General features: G+C 37.9%; 1 protein-coding gene and 1 long non-coding RNA gene across 30 annotated transcripts in view; one reads left to right on the plus strand and one right to left on the minus strand.

Moving 5' to 3' along the window:
- The window catches only part of ROBO2 (roundabout guidance receptor 2), a 799,183-nt gene that overhangs the window by 403,510 nt on the left and 382,224 nt on the right, over window positions 1–13,449 (plus strand). The window lies entirely within an intron of this gene.
- LOC310704830 overlaps window positions 4,128–13,449 on the minus strand; it is a 57,869-nt gene continuing 48,547 nt past the window's right edge. Inside the window, exon 3 of the long non-coding RNA XR_014525056.1 lies at window positions 4,128–4,462. This is a non-coding gene — a long non-coding RNA (uncharacterized lncRNA). The remainder of the gene's footprint in view (window positions 4,463–13,449) is intronic.

Consider the following 13,449-nt stretch of genomic DNA (forward strand, 5'->3'; position numbering starts at 1 on the left):
GAGACATCAGACATACAGTTGTATCTCTCTTGTGCATTGGAGGCCAGATTTCACATTTCTGAACATCCACCTTTAACCACTGAGTGAATGCAAAATCATGCAGCCTAAGGTTGTTTGGCTCTTGCCTTGAGCATGAATGCTTTATGCGGAAAAGGGATACTTCCTGAAAATGAATGCTACACCAGAAGTTTATATATTACCATGCAAGTAGGGTTGAACCGTGGGGAGTTTTCCATGGCTGACATACTACTTCAGTAATATGAAACCAGGCTTCATTAGCTGGATGATCATGTAACTTTGTGATTTAATGAACTATTATTCATCATTGGGCTAAACATACTTGAACTGGCCCCATTTCAATGTCACTGATTTTTGTTGAGAAATATTTTTTATTCTACTATATATTTTGGATTGTTTAATTTTTAACAATGTTTCAGATTACAGCAAATACATTTCCACCATATGCCAACTATGTATTTTCTGTAATGTTTGAAAGGCAGGAAGCACACATGCAGACACATCCTCTTCACACTTTGTAGAGAAGGCGTGGCTGGCATGCTGTGTGAAATTCTACTTTTTGTACAGTTTGGAAAGCTACTGAAATGTACATATTCTTCTTGAGAGAGTATTTAAAGCTAAGCATCTTATAGTGCATCTTATATCATTTTTATTCTAACAGTCTGATGCTGTATAGGTTGATTACTGTTGTTCTCTGTTCCTTGTACTTTTGGCATGCTCAGTATTTTTCTAATTTTAGTCAGTTGAGAAAACAGCATAGCTGATCAAGATAGCACATCATATTATTTAACACATTTGCATTTCCACACCTCTGTTCTCTCTGTATAGAAACCCGCAAGTGCTATTTGAATATTAATTAAAATACTGGCTATTGTTGGCATATGCCTCAGACATGTTGTACAATTTATGATGTCAGATGAGATAAAAAAATCATTTGAAGCAGCACTCCAAACCATTTACAAAACACTACATGATCTCAATACTAACAAAGCACATTGAACTCCTAATTGTCAGAAATCATTGGGGTAAAGTTGGTGACATTGATGGGATTTCATTACTAGTAGTTACTTTTGTTTATAGAAAGTAGAATTCTATCACTTTCTTTTTTGTAACCCCAAGAGATGAAAACTTCTGCATTTTTCATGTAGGGAGTCACTTCACAATATTTGAATAATTAAGTATCTGATGCCTGTTCAGTATTCAGAATGACTGGAGCCAGTGGTTTCAGTCTAGTAAGTAACAGGCAAATATCTGAGTTATATAAAGAACTGGTGCCGTTACCATGACTTCCGTAGATAATATTTGACAGTATTCTCTTAAATGAGTAGAATTGTTGTTCTTTGATATACATGTTGCTAAATATTCTTGCACTGCCATGTCCAAGTAGAGACAATGGCCTTGACACATTAGCAAGCAGTCACAATATTTTCTTCCCCCATCTTGCTTGGATATTTCCTTCTTGTTGGACATAATAGACACAGAGAACAATAGCAGGGTTAAGTCTTAAAGCCATCACTAATGTGATGACTGACCTATTGATTTCAAAATGGTGCATAAATACAGTTTGCTTTCAACATCCTTACCATATTTTCATTGGGGATTGGTTTGTGTGTATATATATTGAATGGTAGGTGTTTTGTGTGAACTTTTAAAATGGCATAATGTATTTATGTTTATGTTATTAAATGTGTTGTAGGCTTATTGATAACAAGTGACTAACAAGTAATGTGATTGTGCTTGCTTAAAAAACAAATGAAGTAGTTACAGTTCTAATTAAATATTTAGGCATTACTTTTTTTCCTCCATTTGAGGTGGAAAATAAGATACACTTTTAAAAATCACGCTTAAAAAAACCCCAGGACTTGCCTATCTAATATGAGAGTTTTCCCAACAGTTTGGACTCTCAGGGCTGTTTTTCCTATTATACCATCTTCCATCAGTTGTTTTTGCCCCCTTCTCTTCTATCTTAATGAAACATTTTTATATACACAAAGGAAATCTCTTGTCAGTTCTGACGATACTAACATTCAAGAGAACTTCCAGAAGTGTAGCCATGTTCATTCGTTCCTGCAAAAATTAAAAGTCTCATAGCACCTTGGAGATGAGCAAATTTATTGAGGCTTGGGTTTTTGGAGGTTACAACTCACTTTGTTATTTGGGAGATGTTTTAGAAGTTGGTAGAGGAAAATGTGTAAAGGTCGGGGGAGCTTGAAGATTAAAAACTTTAGAATTTATAGAGCTTTATTATATGAAGCGAAAGTAACAAAATATTAAGGAAACCTGATGGTCCATTTATCTTGACAGCCTTTAAATTCACTCAAGTGTTTTTCTAGCATGTGCATGGTAATTTGGGATTTGCACAGAAAAAATTATGAAAATCATGAATTTTTTAAAAATTATTTCCACAAGGGGAAAACACTCATCCCTAAAGTGAGTGTCTTTTTCTTCAGCTTTCTTCAGTGCATCACCAAAAAAGACAGGAAAAGAAGGAAAAGGTTTACATCAAATTTGCACATTCTAATTTTTATGTGCAGATCTAGATTTTTAAATTATTTAATTTAAATAGAAATACAGTACATCTCACCATAATGCAAACAGGTAAGCTGTTTGCCTGTTCTATCTGCTACCCAGGTGCTGTTGATGGGCAGCTTCAAAGTCCCTGCTTCTGCTTCTTGTGGTACTTTATCTTCAAATCAGACTTTAAATAGCTCTTCAGATAAGTGACAACTTCAAATAGAGGACTGTCCTTTGACAGCTCTTCACATAAGCAGCTGTCCTCAGTAAAGTAGGATGTATGGAAGGACTCCCCAGTGAGAAAACATTACAGCATTTGGGACTTTTTAGTTTAGAGTAAAGGCAAACAAGAGGGAATGTGATGCAGTTGTATAAAATTACGCATGTTGTGGAGAAAGTGGACAGTTTCCCCCTTTCACTTATGATACTAGAAATCAGGGACGTCCAATATAGCTAAATGTTGGAAACTTCAGGACAGGTGAAAGTCCTGCTCTTACACTGCTCTTAGTTAAACTATGGAATTCTCTCCCACAAGACGTAGTGATGGCTACCAACTTAGATGTCTTTAAAAGAGGAATAGACAAATCCATGGAGGATGAGGCTTATGTTCCAACTCCACTCTAGGAGGCAGTATGGCTCTGAACTGTTGTGGTCAGAGACGGGCAGCACTTGTTTGGTCTCAGGTCACTGGCATCTCAGTGGCATACTGGAAGGCAGAGATGGAGGGGTGAGGCAGCAGCAAGTTGGGTGCAGTACAAATGTACCAGCAGGAGCACCATGCCAACCTCACCACCACCCTCTGCTTTCTGGTAAGCCACAACAATGTTGGGGACAGGATGGTCAGGTAACCACATCCACCCTACTGATCACTATTGTCTCTGAATACCAGTAGCTTGGAATTGCAGGCTGGGAGAATGCTATTGTGCTTGGGTTCTGTTTGTGTACTTTCCATGGGCACTGGGCTAGCCACTGTGAGAACAGACTGCTGGACTCATTGGAACTTTGGCCTGATCCAGCAGGACTTTTATGTTCTTCCTTCAACTACCGTGTGACAGCAGCTTCAGAAAATGCTGCACAGTAACCCAATTGCCTTGTATCCTTGCTTCTTTTTCTCAGCTTTTTTCTTTTTGATTGGACCTGTCTTTCATTTTGAGCATTTTAGTGTCTGAAGAATTTAAAATATAAAGTTTTATAAAACTTTTAATAAAAGCATCGCAACATTGGGAGTTTTTTGTCAGCAAGTTCACTCAGTCTCACTGGCACAAATGAACAACCAGGAGAGTTTGTCTGTCATAACTCTTTCCTATATGAAAAACAGCTGTGTTCATATGGTCTTCTGTAACCTTAAAATACGGTGGGAAAGTATGTGTGTGTCATCTATTTATTTATTTCGTTTACATTCCAATTTTAAATTAGAGAGACAAGAGTTAATGTGTAAAGACAGAGAGTGAGCATGCACAGCTATGCAGTTGAACTTCTGTTTCTCCTAGTAAGGTAAAGGTAAAAGGTGAGTTGGTTTGCAATTTTTTTAAAAAATAATAATAATACAGAACTAGTCCTACGTCCTGATTCCCCCCCCCCCCCGTTTGTGTACTTTTGTTGCTTTTCAGCTATTTTGCTTTGACATGTGGAAACAAGCTTTAAACAATTGGTGTTAAAATGAACCAACATATTGGGCAGGTTAAGGGCAAGCTGAGGGAATGCCCTTATTTCAATATATGTGATATCAACAGCAGGATTAAAAAAAAAAATGAGCGCATGTGTCAGCCATTCCTTCATCACCTATCCTAGCGTCCTCAGCTGAGTTGACCTCTGAAGTGTCTGGTGCGGTGAGTGATGTAGTTAATGAGATCCAGTGACATTGTGACCCCAACCCCTTGTGGCCTTAGCTCTCGTCATCCATCTTCTCAGCCCCAAAGGCTGTGAGGCACTGTATGGAAACAGGATTAAACAAGTGTGAATAAACAAGTTCAAGAGCTTTCTGTCATGGCTGCCAACACAGGACAGCAGTACAGTGACACGTTAATATCTCTGGGTTGTTGGTATGTTACTTCAGAGGAATAACTACTTTTTCACTAGTTTCATCAGAATGCTTCGATAGTGCGTGCAGTAGTAGCACTTGATCTGACATTTATTTTTAGTCATTCACGTGTCACATTTCATTCTGTAACAGGTAACAGATGATTCAAGGCACAATCCAGACAAGTGTAGAGGGCCTGTTTCTTCTAGGAGCAGGTTTTTTGTTTTTTGTTTTGGAATTCACATTGACCTGAGGCATAAACATTTTGCTTGATTTGTGTTCATTAAAGATTTGTGAAGAAATGGTGGTTGATTTCCCACCCCACTCCCACAAGATGGGGAAAACTCTACAGAAATGCATGTTGTTTGGGGTATAGTTCCTTATAAATAATGCAGGATTTTCTAATGTGATTTTTTTATCTGTGTATTTCAGAAAGTAAAGATATTAAGATAAGGTACCCTGCCAGGCTTCTGTGCGTAGCTGTAGTTCAGGCAATGCCTGCCCTCTGTTTGACAAGACCTTCTGTTTACCCTATGGCACTTTTTGATAAGTTAACCAGTTTGTGATTAAACATATTTATTTAGTTCAGTGGGTCAGAGCTATTCCGACAGATAGAAAATTACTGATGGATTATCAGTTTCAACATCTCTGACATCTGGCCTTGGCATAGTCCATCATTTCAGAATTCATAACACATATGCTTGGACAATAACATGCTCAGTTACCTGTGTGATGATAGATCTGGATATTGGAAGCATTTCCAATTAATAGGACAGGTGTCACAGAAATTAGAAGATTATCTGCTGTTGTAGTACTAAAGCACTCTGTAGAAATATCAAGTAAATGTTGCATTTGAGGTTGAATCTGGGCTTTTGGTGGGAGTTGTCAAACTTTAATTTCCTATCTTTAGAAACTAAGAATTCTAATTTGAGATCTAGCTTCTTTCCCATGCTGGTAAGAACTTGGAATAAAAAAGTTAGCAACAAAACAAACAAAAACCTAAACCTGTTTTGTGTCCAAGCTATTCAGATTTACAGTATTTAAAAGAGTTGACTAAGATTGCAATTCTATACACACTTCAATGGGAGTAAATCCCCCTGAGCTCAGTGAGAATCTCCGCGACGGGGTGAGCTCCCATTGCTCGGTCCCTGCTCCTGCCAACCTAGCAGTTCGAAAGCACGTTAAAGTGCAAGTAGATAAATAGGTACTGCTCTGGCAGGAAGGTAAACGGCATTTCTGTGTGCTGCTCTGGTTCGCCAGAAGCGGCTTAGTCATGCTGCCCACATGACCCAGAAGCTGCACACTGGCTCCCTCCGCCAATAAAGTGAGATGAGCGCCGCAACCCCAGAATCGGCCACGACTGGACCTAATGGTCAGGGGTCCCTTTACCTTTAGACATGCATAGGACCGTGGTATAATAGTTGTGAAAGAAAAATCATACTTTTATGTTTGCGACAGTAGGGACTGCATTTAGCACTGAAAGAAAAATGTATGCTCTTGAGTGAATTTCTAATTCAGGAAACTTGTTAAGCATGTTTGTTTTTCATTTTTTATCTCTGTACATTTTATTATATTAATAATAAATCATATCTGAAATAGGAACACATAGTATGTAATCATATTAACATTAATATGTAATAAAAAACACTCAAAGTAATTGCATAATTAATGCATTCTAAAAAATTTAAAATATGTTAGCCTTTCAATACTAGCCTCTTTTTACAAAACTGAATAAGTCATCCTTGCTATTACAGTAATGAATAATTTGTAACTCTATATTTTAAGGATAGTTTTAAATGATGTCAGGTGATTCTGTTTTACCCAGAGTTTGAATTCAAACTGTGCAGGCAAAGGCCCTTGCAAAGTATCCTGCAAGTCCCAGCAGCCTTGTAGAATGCTTTACATTACAGTGGTTCTCAACCTGTGGGTCCCCAGATGTTGTTGGACTACAACTCCCATCATCCCTGAGCTCTGGCCTTGCTAGCTAGGGGTGATGGGAGTTGTAGTTCAACAACATCTGGGGACCCACAGGTTGAGAAAGGCTGCTTTACCAGGAGCTTTGAAAGATCCAGTGATCAGCTGGTTGCCAAGTTGTGTGAAGAGAGTTTTGTACAGGGTCTTGCAGGCACCTGCAAACCCCATTTTGGCTGGGTCAGCTCTTTACTTGCCCTGTGGTATATCTGACTCAGGTGGGTGTGCTGTGGCTTGGCTGTAGCTATATCGTTGAAAGACAGTTGTCCATGACCCTTTTAAGGTCATTTCAGATGGTGGCTGTTTAAAGCAGGGGTTGTCAACCTGGTCCCTACTGCCCACTAGTGGACGTTTCAGGATTCTAGGTGGGCGGTGGGGAGTTCTACGGCACAAGCTGAATCCTCCTTCCATCGAGCACTGGTGGGCGGTAAGGAAATTTTACCATCAAGAAAGATGCATTAGTGGGTGGTAGGTATAAAAAGGTTGACTACCCCTGGTTTAAAGCACAAGGAGCACTGTGTTCAAAAGTGGGGGAAAGCAACTGGAGAGGGGGAACACTAGGAAATTAGTTTGAATGCTGAGAACAAGAAATGGTGCGATAAGAAAGGAGCCAACAGAGCAGACATATGATAAGCCTTAAACTGACAAATATAAAATTTGAAGTTCATGGGCTGGGGTGTGGTGTTTTCTGTTGGCAGGGTTTGTTGCTGTTGCCTTTTGTATCTTTATTTTAGATCTTATGGTTTATGTGGAAGTCGTTTCACTTGGTTGTGTGTTTTTAAATATTTTATATATTATGACTACCATTGTTACGTTGTAGCCATATATTTTTTCATGTTGTAAGCCTCCTTGAGCATGATTTGAACTGTGGAAAGGTGGCATACAAATAAAATTATGCATCTATGTGAAAAGAGACAGGAAACTAGGAAGATATGACATGATCATAGTGACAGGGAACAGGGCTGATTTTTGCAGAACATCTCCTAGTTGATGGTAGTTGAAGAAAATGACAGCCAGAAGAATTATATGGAGCTCAGAAGTGTTTATAGTACCTTAAATTAATTTTACCTAGATAGGGAATTGTCCTTTTGATCTCTAACCTGTAATCACTCTAATTATTTCATCAGAATTTTAAGAAAATGTCTTACAATTGACATGCACGTAAATTAGACTGAAAGTGCACTCTTATTCTTTTGTCCATGCTATGAAAATGCAAGGAAGCAAAACTACACATACACTTAGAGGTGACAATAGTTCTGTTCTCTCATTGATAGAAGCATGTAAGAATTATCATTAGATACTAGCATTTGCATCAATTGTTATAATGTCAAACTTGCCATATTAATATTCTTAGTCTTCCATTTCAGTGCACAAATAAAATGCAGATCAATTTGGAAATGTGTTTAAGTACTCTAAATATTCCCTGACTTTTCCGCTTCATGTTCTTAAGTCTTTCTTGAAAATAATGTTGTATAGTTTTCACACACACACACACAGTGAATTAAGAGACAAAAGTGGCCAACACCTGACATGACAAAATTCTGCAATTTTGTTAAAAGTATTAAGAAATAACAATAACAATAACAATTACTTATACCCTGTCCACCTGACTGAGCAACTTTTAACATAATAAAAACAGAAGTTATAATAAAGAGGTGGGAGTAATAAGAAGCTTAGTAGATTGATGGCAAAGTGTGAGATGTCCTCCTTATTCACTTGTTCCTCTTGCATTTGTGCCTTTTGGGCCTTTTTCTGCTATCTTTTTCTCTTTGCCTCTTGACAAACCTGCTGTGAATCTCGTCCTTTGAATCTTTTGATGAATTGCAGCTGACACATCTACTGCTTCCTGAAACTTGATTCAGGCTAGTCTTGGGAGGTATAGCAGATTGCCTTTTCCAGTTGGTGCTTCCAGTATTGAAATTGCTGTTTCATTTACTGCATGCTGGCTAGGAAAGTCGCATTTGAACCCTTCCTCACTTCTTCTGGTCTAGATGCTGCTGTTGATGTCTTTTCCTTTGATCTGCCATTCTTCTAGAGCCTCATAAGAAGTATGGTTCATTGACATAAACAAATGTGGTGATGCATGAATATCTGTCACTTGATTTTTTCCATTAAGACTACATTTTTAATATTAATATTTTACATTTTGGTTAAATTGTTTCTAGAGCTCAGTAGTATTTTTGGCAGCTTAAAATGTGCACACTGTGCTTTATTTAACTGTGTACAGTTTGACATTATTTCAGGCTATCATGTAGATATTCCCCCCCCCCCCTTACATTGCTTTTAGTGGTGGTGACTTGTCTCATTTTAAGTGCCAAGCCAAATTTAGCATACACTCTGGTGGCCCTTGGAAAAGTTGTTTTGCACAAGGGGTACTGACACAGTAGCACAGCTGCTGCTACTGATGCTAGTCCTGTAGGCACTGTTTAAAGAGAAGTAAGAGAGTCTTGGAGAGTAGGAGCTGCCTTGGTTGGGTCGGTGGGAGGAAAGGAGAGTCTTTTCCAGGTTGAATTTTAATCAGAGGCAAAGAAGAACTCAGGAAGACTTGTAATGCTCATTTTGTCATTGAAGAAAGGATTTCCAGATCTGAGCACAGTGAGCTTCACTGGCACCTCTCGCTTTTTTGGCTGTAGTTTCAATCTAATTTACCTGGGAGTAAATCCCATTGAATTCACTTGACCTATTTCTAAGTAGACATGGTTAGGATAGCAGTCATAGAAGATGTGGTGTCAGAAACCATGTCCCGTTAATGCAAAATTGAATGCAGACAGGCTTGTAGTTTGCTCTCCAAATTCCCCTCCAAGTTCCTCCCTAGCCTTCAACCAATATTATTTTTCCTACTTTACATTCAGTAGGCATGTCATAGATTGTTATGGAAGCTACTTGTGTCAAGAGGAAATAGCTTATTCGGAATGTGCTGCTTGTTGTTATAAAACAGATTGTGTGGAAATCAGTAGCAAAAGATTAAGTGCAGAATCAAGAACCTAAACTCTTGAGTAGTTTCCTAATGAATAAATTGCCCTATATTTATAATTGACTAGTTTTAAAAGAAATTTAACCACTTGATTTTATGGGCCCTGTGGAGCTGCTTGTAAGAAGGGTAAAATGGTAAATTTAAGATGCTACATGAATATTGATTTGAGATCTATTACCGAGTTCTGAAGACGATGGGCACAGTATGGAACAGGAATCTTTAATATAACCTCTGTAACTACTTTGCTGCTTTATGCCTTTATTACTGAATCAAATAAGGTTGATTAAGCCTAGCCTATGCAATATGTTTAAGCCTATTTCCTATATTGTCATAAAACAGTCATGTTTGGAAAGAGAAGCTGGAGTAAGTCAAGCAGTGTAGATGTATGGCACAATAGGAAATTCTGGAGCCATATTAAAATCAGTAGTCAAATTGAAAAGGAACTGTGGAGATTAATTTAAAAACAGAGTGCAGAATTCATCGAATGACTAAAGCTTTGGGATAATTATCTAGGCAATATCTATAAGGAATTAAATTTGTATATAAATCTATCAACTTCGCTAAACATGCATGTTTGATTATAGTGTGTAGCCGCCTTCCCCAGACTGTGCTGGCTGGGGCTGATGGGAAACTGCAGTCAAAAGCATCTGAAGCTCCTCAAGTTGATGAAGGCTTCTGTACAGCCAACAAGGAAATGCACATAAAGGAGGATTTATAATGAAGTATACAGGAAACTGTATACTTCACTATGAATCACCCTGTATTTTCATTATGAACGATACAGTATCAGCAGAAGCTGTAATCTCTATCATAAATGAAATAAAATGGTTTTCAGAATATAGGTGTATTTTTATGAGTTTTGCAACACTTCTTTACATAACTATACTGCCTTCTAAGATGAAGATGGTCTACTAAATGGCAGAGCTTTTATTACACATACATAGATGGACACATAATAATTTTAGCTTTACTAAAGTGTGATTAACTGGTAGTTAAATACATTTTTAGATTGTGGTAGACAGTGGGCTGTCCTGCTCTGCTCCAATGATGTGAACTATAACTCCCATCATCCTTGACCCATAGGCTGGGGGTTATGGGAGCTGGATTCCAAAAATTCAGGAGAGGAACATATTGGCTTGTTTCAGGTAGTAGTTGTAGTGAAACTACTTTTAAAGTAACGGCTTGCTATCAGTGCTTTACACAAAGTCAGATTATTGGTCCCTTTAGTAAAGGGGTGGAGGACCCTTTGTGCCCTTGTGGGTGACTTTTGGGTGGGCATATAACAGTAGTGGGCTTAGCCAGATGCAAGGGTAGGTGCATGTGACTTTTACCCTTGTATAGGCTACATTTCAGTAACCCAAAAGTCAGAGGTTTCTATACAGATATCCTTGTACACAAGCAAGAGGCATTATTGCAATACAATAACATATTCTTGTCAGGAAAAAGCACTTAATGAGGACATTCAGCAGGACTGGGGAGGGAGCATGATGTAGGGCAAGTCTCAAGGGCCAGAAAGGCCACACTTGGTGCTTGGTGCAGAGGTTCCCCAGCTCAGATTTAGTCTACCTAGCCCAGGTGTGGGGAACATTTAGTACTCCTGATGTTGCACAACTCCCATAAGCCCCAACAAGCACAGCCAATGACCTTTAAAAAAACAACTGAAATTTGCTTGGGGAAGTGGTGAATAATCCTGTCTGTTTCCCACTTAATATTTTATCTCCAAATGGATCTCTGTCTTGTGTATCTGAAATTCTTTGGAGAAATGGTCACTTGGAGAGGGTAATACAAAATAAAACATATTTAGAAGTGTGTTGGATGAAAAAAATAGGGAATGAGTAGGAAGTGTCTTCATCACACTACTTATCTCCTTCAGATCCGCTTTTCAATAAAAGAAAGGGGCATCCATCTATAGTTAGACATGATTGCATATAGTGGGTGGTTTGGCCCTAAGAAGTATTATTATTTATTTATTTAATTTTATTTATTTATTAGATTTGTATACCACCCTTCATCTATAGATCTTAGGGCTGTTCACAACATGGAAATAGCTAAAAGTAATACAGACAAATGCATTGTTAAAGAAATTGTAGTTCCCAGAGCAGAGCAGTATAGAAGGACTAGCAAGCATAGATGTGGAATTATAACATATTATGTTTGCTGTCAGTCTATTTCTTAACATTACCTGAAACATCTTGGCAGTTGGGTAATTTGCTTGCATTGTAAACATGAAGAGGAGGTGCCTGAGATCACCAGATTCAAATTTTGTATTTATACAGCTTCTGTCCAGTGTGCACATTTGACCCCCAAGTGACAGAGTAAATGAAAGCTCTTATTTAAAGTATTGCAGTCAGTTCAAAAATATTGTGCTAATAAAGTTATGCATTCTAATTGAAAGATTTATAGCAATCCATTTAGTTGTTACTAGGTTATTTGTGACAGGCAGATGCAGAGTAACCTGATTAGAGGAGGCATTGTGATGACTTGTAGCTGCTGAGGAGAATAAAGCTTCAAACCATTGTCATGGCCCATTCTCTGAAATGCATTCAGAAGATGATTTAAAGGCAGGCATGTGGTCATTAAATTTAAGTTTGCAGCTGCCTAGCTGGAGGTGGTTAGCGTATAAAACATGAATATAAAATAACAGAACTCACCTCTGGTCACTTAACTTCTCCCTCGCAATTCAGATTTGAAATGCATTGTTAAAACAAACTACTATGCTATAAATAATTATTTTAAAAAATATATACTAAATAAATATAATCTTGAATTAAAGTGCTTCATTGAAAAAGAAACCCTGGGCATGCAGGGCAGCTGCCACATCGTTGCAAATACTTGTTAAACTGTCTGGACCCTTTCATAGACTAATATATCATTCTGTGCACTAATTTGGGGGCAGGTTTTGTGGGTGCAGTTTTTTTGCCTTGGGTTGGGGAAGGTTCTGAATATAGCCCAATGTGACTGTGGGCCCCCAAAGTACAGTGTGTTCATTTTACAGTGTTCTGTTTATTAGGGGGAAAGACACTTGAGATATCTGTTATGGTTTTAGCTTTAGAGAGAGGTCCTTAAATGGGAATAAGCAAATATGATATTTTTGTCTGCAGTGTTTTCAGATGTTTTACTTCTTGGGGATCTATTTCTAACTTGGCTGTTGAGAAACCCTAGTGAATTACAAATGTTTCTGAAGAATCATACACTTTGTTCATGTTAAGGCAAGTCTACTGAGCATTTTTAGAATTCAGTGTTAATTTAATTTAATTGAGGAATCCTCTGCTATAGTTCCAGGTGACCTGGAACGTGGTTTGAAAACCGTTGAATTTGTAAACTTAATGGTGGTATAAAATAGTTTTAAAAGGAGCAGTTCTTGAGAGTATTCCTTTATGTTTAGGAGTTTCATGATACCAATTGTATTGGTAAACCTCAATGTTGTAACAAGGCAAATCACTTTGAGATGTGGAGGCTTGCATTGCTTGTAACGTAAGCAAAGCTTTTACACTGACATCTAGCTTTGGATATGGTGGAGGATGCTACACTTGGCTGGCATGTTTAAAAGAATTATTCAGGTATCTGATACATATTTATAACAACCAATCACTACACTTTGACACATTTCTCAATCCAAGGTTTCTGTTATAAGAACAAAGTATGAGTATCCATATCTAAAGTAAGGTTGGCAGATTGTCAAGATTTATGAAGGATTCCTAAGCTTAAGAAGTTTAAACATTAAGAACACTAGTATGTGGCTTGGCCATTCACATATTTAAATAATTTATCTTTTATATTGTATTGAACTTTGCTGAACCATAGCAGTTTGCATAAAAATATGGTAGGCAGACAAGGAATCTTACTGACTTCAGAGAACCCCTCCCTTAGCCAGTTTGAGACCATCCCAACTTCCCCTTTTACTATTGCAACTCTTGGAGGACAACCATTAGGACAAAAATTATGATGCTTG

The sequence above is a fragment of the Podarcis liolepis genome (assembly GCF_965112155.1).
Source record: "Podarcis liolepis genome assembly, chromosome: 4".
Lineage (NCBI taxonomy): Eukaryota > Metazoa > Chordata > Lepidosauria > Squamata > Lacertidae > Podarcis > Podarcis liolepis.